Source organism: Crocuta crocuta, unplaced genomic scaffold (assembly GCF_008692635.1).
Source record: "Crocuta crocuta isolate KB4526 unplaced genomic scaffold, BGI_CrCroc_1.0 scaffold93, whole genome shotgun sequence".
Taxonomy (NCBI): domain Eukaryota; kingdom Metazoa; phylum Chordata; class Mammalia; order Carnivora; family Hyaenidae; genus Crocuta; species Crocuta crocuta.
In genome coordinates this window covers 5,837,167-5,849,616 of record NW_027529641.1, presented here as the reverse complement: position 1 = coordinate 5,849,616, position 12,450 = coordinate 5,837,167, and the positions used below count along the sequence as shown (strand labels likewise).

The following is a 12,450-nucleotide window of genomic DNA, read 5'->3' as shown; positions in this document are numbered from 1 at the left end:
CAAACAATTTTTAAAGTTTATGTGGAATTGCAAAGAACCCCTAATAGTCAAAACAATCTTTAAGAACAGGGGTGCCTGGGTGGGTCAGTTGATTAAGCATCCAAGTCTTGATTTCAGTTCAGGTCATAATCTCATAGTCACAAGATTGAGCCCCACGTCAAGCTCGGTGCTGAGTATAGAGCCTGCTGCTTGGGATTTTCTCTCTCCATCTCTCTCTGCCCCGCCCCCACATGTTCTCCTCTCTCTCTCTCTCTCTCAAAATAAATAAATAAACATTAAAAATAAGAACAAAGGTTCTTATCTTAGAGGACTGAAAAATTACTTGATTTTAAAAACTACAAAGAGTAATCAGGACAGTATGGTATAAAGAGAGACATAAAGAACAATAGAATATATGAGTGTCTAAAAATGTTGGTAGACTTTTGACAAGGATTTCAAGACAATTTAGTGGGTAAAGACTAACCTTTTCTGCAAATCATCCTTAGATACTGGGTGTTTACATACAAAAGAATGAAGTTGGATCCCTAGCCTATACCGTAGACAAAAGTGAACTCAAAGTGAATCAAAGACCAAAATATAAGAGCTAAAACTTTAAAACCTACAAGAAAACATAGACATAAATCTTCCTGATTCCAGATTAGGCAATGGTTTCTTAGATATGAGAGCAAAATTACCAGCAACAAAAGAAAAAAAATAGATGACTAGACATTATCCAAATTTTAAACTTTTGTGCTTCAAAGTCATCAGGAAAGTGAAAAGATAATTCAAAGAATTGAAGAAAAATTCAGCAAATCCTATATCTGATAAAGTAGTTCTATCTAGAATATATAAATAACACATCTCAGTAATAAAAAAAGTCAATCCAATTAAAAATGGACAAACCATCTGAATTGACATTTCTCTAAAGGTGTACAAAATGGCCAATAAGCACATGGGTAAATACTCAATATCATCAACCATCAAGGAAATACAAATCAAAACCATAATGAAATCCAACAAATGGTAAATACATAGAAAAGAATGAAGTTGGACTCTTACTTTATGCCATGTACAAAAATTGACTCAAAGTGGATCAAAGACCTGAATGTAAGAGGTGAAACTATAATACCCTTAAAATAAAACATAGGAAAAAAGGGGTCATAATACTGGTTTTGGTGATGATTTCTTAGATATAACTAGAAAAGCACAGGCAACAAAGTAAAACTAGATAAATTGGAAAAACTTTTATGCATCAAAGACAATATCAACAGTGTGAAAGGCAATCCAAATAATGGGAGAAAGTATTTGCAAATCACATATTTGATAAAGGAGTAATTTCCAGAATATATTTTTTAAAACTCCTACAAATCAACAACAAAAAACAACCCAATTTAAAAATAGGCTAGGGACTTGGCTACATATTTCTCCAAATATGTTACATATTTCTACAAATGGGGTGCCTGAGTGGTTCAGTCAATGAAGCATCCAACTTTGGCTCAGGTCATGATCTTGCTGTTCATGAGTTCAAGTCCTGCGTCAAGCTCTTTGCTGATAGCTCAGAGCTTGGAGCCTGCTTCAGATTCTGCGTCTTCCTCTCTCTCTGCCCCTTCCCCGCTCAGACTCTGTCTCCCTATCTCTCTCAAAAATTAATAAACATTTAAAAAGATACAAATAGTCACTAAGTACATGGAAAGATGTTTAACATCACTAATGAGGGAAATGCCCTACAAATCATGAGATAATCACTTCACACCTGTTAGGATAGTTATTATCAAAAACAACAAGTGTTGGTGAGGATGTGGCAAAACTAGAACCCTTGTATATTATTGATTGGAATGTCAAATGGTGCAATCATTGTGGAAAACAACATGATGATTCCTCAAAAAATTTAAATACAGTATTACCATCTCATCTAACAATTCCACTTCTGGGTACACATCCAAAAGAACTGAAAGCAAGGACTAAAAAAATACTGTACAACCATGTTCATAGCATCATTACTCACAATAGCCAAAAGGTAGAAGCAACCCAAAGTGTCTACCAGTGGCCAAATGGATAAATGAAATGTATTACATACATACCATGGAAAATTATTAAGCCTTAAGAAGGAGGAAATTCTGACACCTGCTGCCATAGGGATGAAACTTGAAGAAAATTGTGCTAAATAAACTCTTCATGGAAGGGCAAATATCATCTGACTCCACCTATATCAGTTGTATCCTGTAAGTTGTCATAGAGACAGAAAGGATGATGGCTGCCAGGGGCTGGAGGGAAATGGGCATAGGTAGTTATTGTTTAGGGAGTCCAGTTTCAGTTCCTTTATTGGAAGAAGACAAGTTCGGAAGATAGTGGTGATAGCTGTATGACAGTGTGAATGTAGTGAATGCCACTGAACTACACACGTAAAAGTGGTTAAAATGTTAAACTTTATGTTACGTGTCTTTTGCCACCTTAAACCACACTACAATGAGATACCACTTTACACCCACTAGGATGACTATAATCAAAAAGACAGAAAATAGCAAAAATGTATAAGGATGTGGAGCACTTAAAACCTTCATTAACTACCGCAGGAATGTAGAATGGTGCAGCTGCTTTGGAAAAGTCTGGCATTCCTTAAATTGTTAAACATGGAGTTAACATATCATCCAGCAATTCCATATACCCAAGAGAAATGAGAACAGCCATCCACACAAAAATTATACACAGATGTTCATTGTAGTATGATTCATAATAGCCAAAACATGGAAACAGCCCAAATGCCCATCAGCTGATGAGCTGATAAATGAAACATGGTATATCCATACAATCACATATTATTCAGCAATAAAAGGGAATTAAGTACTGCTACAGGCTACAACATACATGACTCTTGGAAACATTATGCTAAAAAAAGAAGCCAGCCACAAAGAACCACATGTGATAGGATTCCGTACATATGAAATGTCCAGGAGAGGCAAATCTATAAAGATAGAAAGTAGATCTGAGAGGGATGGGAAATAGGAGATGTGGAAGATGGCAGCTGAGGCATAAATATTTCTTTTGGGGGTAACTAAAGCATTCTAAAATCTATTTTGGCAGTGGTTTCACAACCCTGAATATATTGAATTGTCTTCCTTACATGGATGAATTATATGGTGTGTGAATTGTTAAAATGATTCTTCCACTTACTAATGTGTGACCTTGGGCAAGACACTTAACCTCTCTGTGCCTCAATTTCCCCACCTGTAGGATGGCTTTATATAGGACCATTGTAAGGATCAAATAAGTTGAATCATGTCTGACGCTGAGAACATTGCCTGGCACAAAGGAAGCCCTCAAAAAGGATTAGCTGATATAATATCTAGAGAAACCATTTTTTCAATAAGAGTTTTATTTGAATTCCAATGTAGTTGGCATACAATGTTATATTAGTTTCAGGTGTGCAATATAGTGATTCAACAGTTTTGTACATTACTTAGCACTCATCATGATAAGTATACTTTTTAATCCCCATCACCTATTTTGCCCATCCCCCCCCACTTCTCCTAGAAAGTCTTTTTTTTTTTTTAGTTTATTTTTGAGAAAGAAAGAGAGCACAAGNACAATGTTATATTAGTTTCAGGTGTGCAATATAGTGATTCAACAGTTTTGTACATTACTTAGCACTCATCATGATAAGTATACTTTTTAATCCCCAACACCTATTTTGCCCATCCCCCCCCACTTCTCCTAGAAAGTCTTTTTTTTTTTTTTAGTTTATTTTTGAGAAAGAAAGAGAGCACAAATGGTGGAGGAGCAGAGAGAGAGGGAGACAGAGGATCTGAAGCAGGCTCTGCACTGACAGCACAGTGCCAGATGCAGGGCTTGAACTCATGAACTGTGTGATCATGACCTGAGCCAAAGTCAGACACTTAACCGCACTCGGGCTCCCTGAGAAACCATTTTTAACACATTTTCCCTAAGTGTGGAAGTCTGTCCTTCCTTCCTTTACCCCTTCCTCTCTCCCTTCTATCTCCCCTTCCTCTTTTTTGCCTTCCTTTCCCCAGCAAATAAGAACTAACCACAGTGATTCAAAGACCCCTTCAGGAAAATGTGGAAAGTTCTCAGACCCCCGCCAATCACCCATCTTGGTTCTCAGGGCTACACTCATATCCTCAAGCCCAGAAAAGCTCACATTCACAGACTAGCATATTCCTTCCTCATTATGCCCTTCAGGTTTTCATTTCCTCCTTTAAAAAACAAATATGTGAATAATATTACTTTTCGGGGGAATGTGTATGAGAACTCATAATTCTCAAGTCGTAGATGGAGAAATGCTGAGCTGGAGCTGAACATGCAACTATAAAGCATCACCCTGGTCCCCCCCGGGAGAGCATGACAGCTGGGCCCGCGCAGCCCCTGTTGTCCCTCCTCACCCCATGCCTTCTTTCACAGACATCTGTTCAATAAAAGCAGCCATGTATCTTCAGAGACTATAAATGACACATGTTAAAGTCGTGTTTTGATTGTTTTCTTAACGGAGTTGTTGGCTGTAATCTGGCTGGAGCTGTAAGAGCGACTCGGGCAGATGGGAGTCTGATGCTGCCTGAGGGTCCTCCCTGGTGTTTTTGGGAGAGAGCCGGGAGGTCCAGCGTCTGGCCAGGAGGCCTCTGCCATGTCTCCTGACCCCCAGGCGTGCAGCACATGCGGTGGCCACAGCTTCAGGTGTGCTGGGAAAGGCCTTGTCATCCGTGGGAAGGCAGAACAAGGTGTTTGTGTTTCCTTGGCTGCACCCTCACAGCCCAATGGACAGCACCCTGCACTAGGGAGGAGGGGAAGAGACCCACATCCCTGGCGGCCTCCCCCATGCCAGCCATCTCCCCGGGAGCTTACCTGTGTGCATTTGTCCTCGGGGCCTGGACCATGTAAGCAGAGATCACCTGAGCCAACCCACCACCAAAGCCTGTGAGAGGAGAGCTACTACTGACATTGTACAGAGGAGAAAACTGAGGCTTGAGTACTGACGTGCCTAAGGACACACAGTGATGAGTCAGTGAAGACTTGAGTCTAGTTCCTGAATGTGGGCTTCTGAGAATTTGAGAATGTCTGACTGAAATATGTGGGCCCCTTTGACTTACAGACATCATGATGAGATCGGTCAGGTGAACCATAACCAGAAGCATAATTGTATAAGTGAAAAAGCCTTGCTGGTTGTTCCTTTTCTGGCTCCTTATCCCAGTCATAGGTGCTTGCATTCCCAACCCCTGCCATCAGTCCTCCATCCTATTTTCTCCCTATAGAAGTTCCTTGGGTGAGTTGTTCTTACCTTGCTTTCTACCATGACCTTCTTGCTGATGACTCCCAACCCTGTGTCTCCACCCCAGACCACACCCTTAAACTCCAGAACTTCCCAGCACCTTGAACTCAGACCCTTCCCAACACCACTCAGCTGCCCAGTGGCTGCCTCAACCTGACTCTCTCAAAGTGGTGCCCACCCTTCTGCCCCCAGTACAAGTCCTCTCCCCATGTTCTCCCTTGCAGTGGAGGTACTATCGGCATCCTCTGTGCCCATTGGAATCCTGAGCTTGACTCTTGCCCCCTTTATCTCCTTGACCCCACATACCCAAAGCCCTGTCAACTGCACTCTTAAATAGTCTTATATCTGTTTTCCATTTCTCCACTACTGCTTTGGTGAAAGCCATCATCTTGCCCCAGATGATTGGTACCTGAGATACTCTCTCAGCCTCTCTTCCACCCACCCTTAAGTACCCTTCAAGAGCCAGCCATCCCCAACCAGGCAGCTGCTTGCTCTCTTTCTCTCCCCCCGCCCCTTAAATATCATGGGCAGGCTCTACTTCTTTGGTTGGCCAACTTCACATTGACCATCAGGACCCAACTAAAGCTCCATTTCCTCCATAGCGCTTATCAGATAGTGAAGAAAGTATCTGTTTATATGTTTCTCTTTCCCCCAAGGAACACACATTTGACTGAGCTCTGTGAGTGTGGGGACACTGAGCCAAGTGCCCCAGCCCTAGGTTTAGAATTTGGCATAAAATGGATACTCTCGGGGCGCCTGGGTGGCTTAGTCAGTTGAGCGTCCGACTTTCGCTTAGGTCATGATCTCGCAGTTCGTGGGTTCGAGCCCCACGTCGGGCTCTGTGCTGACTGTCAGCTCAGAGCCTGGAGCCTATTTCAGAGTCTGTATCTTCCTCTCTCTCTGACCCTCCCCTGCTCACGCTGTCTCTCTCTCTCTCTCTCCTAGAAATAAATAAACATATTTAAAAAAATGGATACTCATATGTCTAGGGGACACATGCGCTGACATTGAACAAAGCACCTGTACTTTGTCCAGTGGCTGTTCTCCCTCTAACCTGCCCTGCATCTTCCTGAGGCTTCTGAGATGTTTCCCATCATTCTTTTTATGCTGTGATGTTTTACATGTGGCATATATGATGCTATGCCAGATATTTGTCTGTCTCCATAATAGTTGCTCAGACTATCACATAACAGACAACTTATTTTCCTTACTCTGGTTAATTTAATTAATGTCGGGAACATCCCTAGCACAGAGCTAGGCGTAGACTGGTGCTCAGCCGATACCAGATCCTTCTTACTAGTGCATTTTGGAGAGGCATAAAGTTGACTGAATCCCATAGATACAACACTTGTTAGTTCCAACACCTCTTTGTGTTAAAATACATCTCCCAGTATTTTAACAGTTTGAAGTTGTTGAAATTGAATGACCTACCAGTGTTCTCTCTCTGGCTGTCTATATTTGAGATTCACTTTATAGTTGACATAAAATAACTATGTCAAAAGAACCTGATACTGAATACGTCATTGTTTCCTTATAACAACTAAGTCCCCATAGCAGGGAAGTTCACAAGATCTTTACCTAGTTTAAATCTCAGCCAAATCAAGATTTGAATAGAAAGAGAATTTTGAATAGAAGCTGAAATTTTCAGAACTGTGAATGTAAGCAGAATAATGCCTCCCCCCCCCCCCCCCCAAGAGGTCTGGATCCTGATTCCTGGAACTCTCTTTACATGTCAAAGGGAAGTTAGGGAAATCAGAGGGTTGCAGTTGGAAATAAAGTTGTGTGATGGATTGAACTGTGCCCCCACCATACACATACACCAAAATAGATATTGAAGTCCTAGCCCTCAGTATTTCAGAATGTGACCTTGTTTGGAAATAGGGTCATTACAGATGTAATTAGTTAAGGTGAGGTCATACTGAAGTAGGGTGGGCCCCTCATCTAATCTGATTAGTGTCCTTCCAGAGACAGCTATGTAAAGACCGGGAGACACAGGGTGAACACCATGTGAAGATAGAGACAGAGATTGGAGTAACACACATACAAGCAAAGGGACACCAAGGGTGGCCAGCTATCATTAGAACCTAGGAGAGAGGCTCTCTCACAGCCTTCAGAAGGAACCTACCCTACGACACTTTGCTTTTTGGCTTCTAACCTCCAGAACTGCGAGAGAATAGCTTTCTGTTGTTTTAAGCCACCAAGTTTGTGGTGCTTTTTCCAGCAGCCCCAGCAAACTACTATAAGTTGCTAATCAGCCGGCCCTAAAATAGATTATCCTGTATCATCTGCATGGGTCTGGTGCAATCACACATGTTCTTAAAAGTGGAGGAAGAAGGCAGACGAGAACGTCGTGATACAGTATGAGAAGGGCTTGGCAGGACGCTACTGGCATTGAAGATGGAGACAAGAACACAAGCCAAGGCACTGGGGCAGCATCTAGAAGCTGGAATAGGCAAGTCTTCCCAGAGTGTCTGGAGGGAACCAGCTCTGGCAGCACCTTTGTTTTAGACCAGTGAGATCCATGTCAGATTCCCAACCTCCAGAAGCATAAAGTAATAAGTCTGTTTTGTTTTGCTCCATTAAGTTTATGGTCATTTTCTGCAGCAGCAATAAAAAAAAAAAAAATACAAGGTCTCAAGTAGTGACTGAGCTGTCAGGAGGATCTGATTAGAAGCACTGAACTTGAAGTATGTGCGGAGGAGCCCAGTCTGTTTCCTGCTGGACAGGAAAGGAATCCAGTCCTTCCAGACTCCAGAGCCACTGAGGAAGGGAGGCCCGAACTAAGGAAGTGTTCATGGGGGTTTCCTCAAGCATCAGTTTTACTGCTTTTAAGATGATCTATGAACTCAAACTTAGCTAATAAATGCCACTGTTAGGGTTTTTAGAGGATACGGGTGAAAGCTTGAGCTGCACTTGTGATATTAATTGTTTTATGGAGTCACAGTACCTTTCTCCCATTGCTGGACTTAGAATTAGTGGGATTTCGCGCCAATGTTCACTTGCATGTTGTCCCTCCAGCACAGAAGAGCCTCCTGTAGCCGTACTGCTCTGGTGAAATGGTTTCTTTCAGCCACCAGGAACAAAGCTTCCAGAAAGTCATCTTTTGCTCCCCATACTTCACCGAGGGAATGTGGCTATTTATCAAGATGAGGAGCAAAAACAAGTCTACCTGAAAAATAGCTCTGATGTCCTGCAGCACACCTGCATGTGTGACATGGCACATGTCTCAGGTGGGCTGCGTGAGGACCCCTACAGAGATGCTCTGGGCTCCCAGGTGTCTGCACGGAGCTGAGCACCAGCGTTTCTCCCCGTCCCATCATGGCCTCCCTGGGACTTGGGAGACACTTCACTTCCTTGTCCTTCTCTCACTTACGCCTGTTTCTAACCATTACTTCTTTAAATTAAATTGTAGAGGGGCGCTGGTGGCTCAGTCATTTAAGCATCTGGCTCTTCATCTCAGCTCAGGTCATGATCTCACAGTTTGTGGGATTGAGCCCCGTGTCTGTGCTATCAGCAGAGCCTGCTTGGGATTCTCTCTCTTCCCCTCTCTCTCTGCCCCTCCCCTGCTGACACTCTCTCTAGTCAGGCTCTGTGCTGGGATGAGCACTGGGTGTTATATGTAAGGGATGAACCATGGGAATCTACCCCCAAACCAAAAACACACTGCGTACACTGTATCGTAGCTAACTTGATAATAAAATATTTTTTAAATGTTAATTAAATTGTGATGAAAATACACATAACATTTACCATCTTAACCTTTTTTAAGTGTAAAGCTTAGTGGCATTGGGCACATTCACACAACTGAGCACCCATTACTACCGTCTGTCTGCAGAACCCCACCTCCTGCTCACATACAGCTCTGCTCTCCTTAAACACTAGCTCCCTGTTCCTTTCCACCTGGAGGCCACCATCCTACTGTCTCTATGAATCAACTCCAGTTACCTCACCTAAGTGGAGTCATTCAGGACTTGTCCTTCTTTGACTGGCTTATTTCACTCAGCGTGATGTCCTCATGGTTCATCTGTATTGTAGCACATTTTGAATCTCCTTCCTTTATAAGACCGAATGGTATTATTCTCTTGTACATTCTCCTGAGGCGTTGTGCCATATTTGCGTCTGGATGACTAGAACCCTGTGCGCAGCTGGGAAGTGGGAAGGGAGAAGGAAGGGTGGAAGGGCAGGGAGATAGGAATGTGCCATGAGCTGCCCCATGTGTGACTTGCAGGTGTGAGGTGGTCTGTGAGAATCACAGGGGGTTCGGGAATGCCTTGGCCTCAGACAGGGCTTGTTTTGAATCTCAGCAGATCCTCAATACATCTGACAATAACTATCACCCTAGGGACAGGAGCAGGGACAGCCCTTTTACACAGCCCCAGGAGACAGAGAACCCCTCCCCACCCTGTTAGGGAACAGGGCAGACCATAGATCAGTTTCATGCATGTCTACATGTGCTTGGAGTTCTGTCATCTATTGCTCTGCCAGACTCTGGGCAACAGCAAGAAGGGACTTTGCAAGGGGTCAAAATATTCTTCTGGAAAGGGGAAGAGGGACACATAGGCTGTTTTCCATTCTGTCATACTTCTGCAAAGCACCTAAAATGCACAAGACACACCAGAAGCAAAGGAAAGAGGAACAGGGCACTTGGCAGTCCCTCACAGCTCTATAGGAATCTGATCCCCTCGGGTCTAACTCTTCCAGTCAGTGATAGAACAGGAGGCATAGAAGACATCTGAGGCGGGACTGCTGAACCTCTGCCAGCTCTTCCCCATCCCCTCGGCTGCCCAGATGTGATCTTTGTGTGGACCAAAGTCAATTTGCATATTTCCTAGAGCATGTGCCCTGGTTGTATGCCCAGGGATGGAGACGCTGGCACCCTCTGGCCAACAGCATGCAGGTGACAGTCTTGTGAGTATAACATACAAGTCTCTCTTTCCAGGGTTGGCCTCCAGGAAGCACAGCAAATACAAAAGATGGGAGGGGGACACAAAGCTCTGTTCACAGCTGGGGTCAGCACAACGACGCCAAACAGGTGTCATCAACCTAAAAGCCCGACGTCTGCTCTGTGTTCACAAAGTCAATTGCAAAAGGTCAGGATAAAGGAGATCTGGCTGAGAGTCTTCTAAGTTCTCTTTAGCTTAGAAAATAGAAATGGTGTGGAGCTGAGCAGCATTAATAAACATGGAGCCTCCACTGAAAGAGGGAGAAAATCATCACTTTCTCTCCTGCTGCCTTCAGACCCCATCTGGGCCACTTTGTCCACAAGAAAGAGATCCATTTGGAGAACAGTAGTGACTGATTAGAGACTTAGAAGGGAAAGGATTCAGAACCTGTCACATGCAAATTATCTCGATCAAGTGAAGAGTACACTTAAAAGGGGAACAAAAGAGTGGTCTTCAAATATTTAAGGAGGCAATCATGCCACTCCAAAGACCAGAACAAGGAGAAATGGGAAGGATTTGGTTTAGTTCTTACAGTGTCATTTAAATAGTTGTCAGGTCGTGAAATGGGGACAAGATTTGCTCACTGCCCTTTGGGACTTCATTGTCTGGGAGAAGATAAGTAATAACAATTGCTACAAGCCATACAGGCTGATGTGTGTCAGGTGCCTGTAAGCAGCTTACAGGCAACATGTCACTTGTCATCACACCCCAGGGTACACACACTCCTTTCCATCCCGTAGCTGATGCAAGGGCTCTGGGGAGAGAAGTTTCCCTGAATTTATTCCTGGGTGCATGGAGGATGGTGATGAGCTCTTCGAAGGGGACCGAAGCTTGCCCTAAGGGACAAGGAGGAACAGTAGAGGGAGGGGTCTGGGTAGCTCCATCTTCTCAACATTTACCCCAACCACTACCACCACCCCCTTGCTGCTGCCCTGGAGGGCATATCTCTCCTCTTTCCAAACCCTCTGGGACTGCATCTTATTCAATCAAGAGCCACAGTGGCCAGCCAGGGACTGTAGAGTCTTCCCTGTGCCCTCTCATATCCCTCTCTCTGCTCCTCCCTCCTCCCCCTTTTCCAGCCACACTGGACTCCTTGCTGCTCCTCAACCCTGCCAGCACACTCCTCCCCAGAGCCTTTGCACCCGCCATGCCCTCTGCCTGGAGGTATTTTCCCAGGGAACCACAGTGCTTAATTCTCTTGCTTCCTTCCAGGCTCTGCTCACATGTCAGCTTATCAGTGAGTCTGTCCCTGCCCACTTGTGTGCTCACTCCTCACCTCCTCCCGTGACCTTCCCTACACTACCTTATTTTTCTCTAAAGTGCTTACTACCATGTAGCATCTTCTCTATTCATATGTGATATATGTTATATAGAGTCTACTGTGTTATATTCTATTGTATATCATTTGTTGGTTTACTGTCTGTCCCCATTCAGACAGATTTGGAGGGCAGGGCTTTGTCTTGTTCACTGCCACATCATCAGAACCTAGGACAGTGCCTGGCATCTGGGAAGCCCTCAGTGAATGTGCCATGCTAGGATGGGTGCATGAGCAAGTAAGCTAGAACTGGAGATGAAGTGGGGGTTGGCACCACCCAGTGTCCCCTAAAGGACTTTGCCTGTGGGAAGATACTGCTGACATTTCTTTTTTTAAAAGGGTTTTTTTTTTTAGTTTTTTGAATTTAAATAGAGAGCATGAGTGAGAGAGAGGCAAAGAGAGAGGAATAGAGAGAATCCTAAGCTGGATCCGCACTGTCAGCACAGAGCCCGACATGGGGCCTGATCCCACGAACCTTGAGATCATGACCTTGAGATCATAACCTCATGAGCTGAAATCAAGAATTGGACGCTTAACCAACTGAGCCACCCAGGTGCCCCAACACTGTTATTATTTCTGTACAGTAGGATAGCATAATCAGACTTGATTTGAGCAACTTAAGACCATTCCAGCTGACGATGAAGAAATGCATGGTTATCAGAGATGGCCATCCACAGATTGAGCCATTGTGTCAATATGGGAGCTCCTGGGGGCTAGGTGGACTTGAGGCTCATGCAGGGACCAAATAGGAGAGAGTCCTTTTGTGTCCCCAAAAAGGCATTCAAAGCCCCATTTGGTGTCCTGAGAAATCATGACTTAAACTGCTCAGTTTCTTTCCACCACCCCAAGGCCGACAGAGGCCATGGCAGAATCAGGGTCCTTCAAAGATAAGGCAGGTAGACTGAGTTCAAGTTGAGCACTTTCAACAGCTCCAT

At 44.0% G+C, this 12,450-nt stretch overlaps 1 protein-coding gene across 1 annotated transcript in view; it reads left to right on the top strand.

Moving 5' to 3' along the window:
• Positions 1-12,450, top strand: part of ADAMTS17 (ADAM metallopeptidase with thrombospondin type 1 motif 17) — a 335,153-nt gene that overhangs the window by 298,522 nt on the left and 24,181 nt on the right. The window lies entirely within an intron of this gene.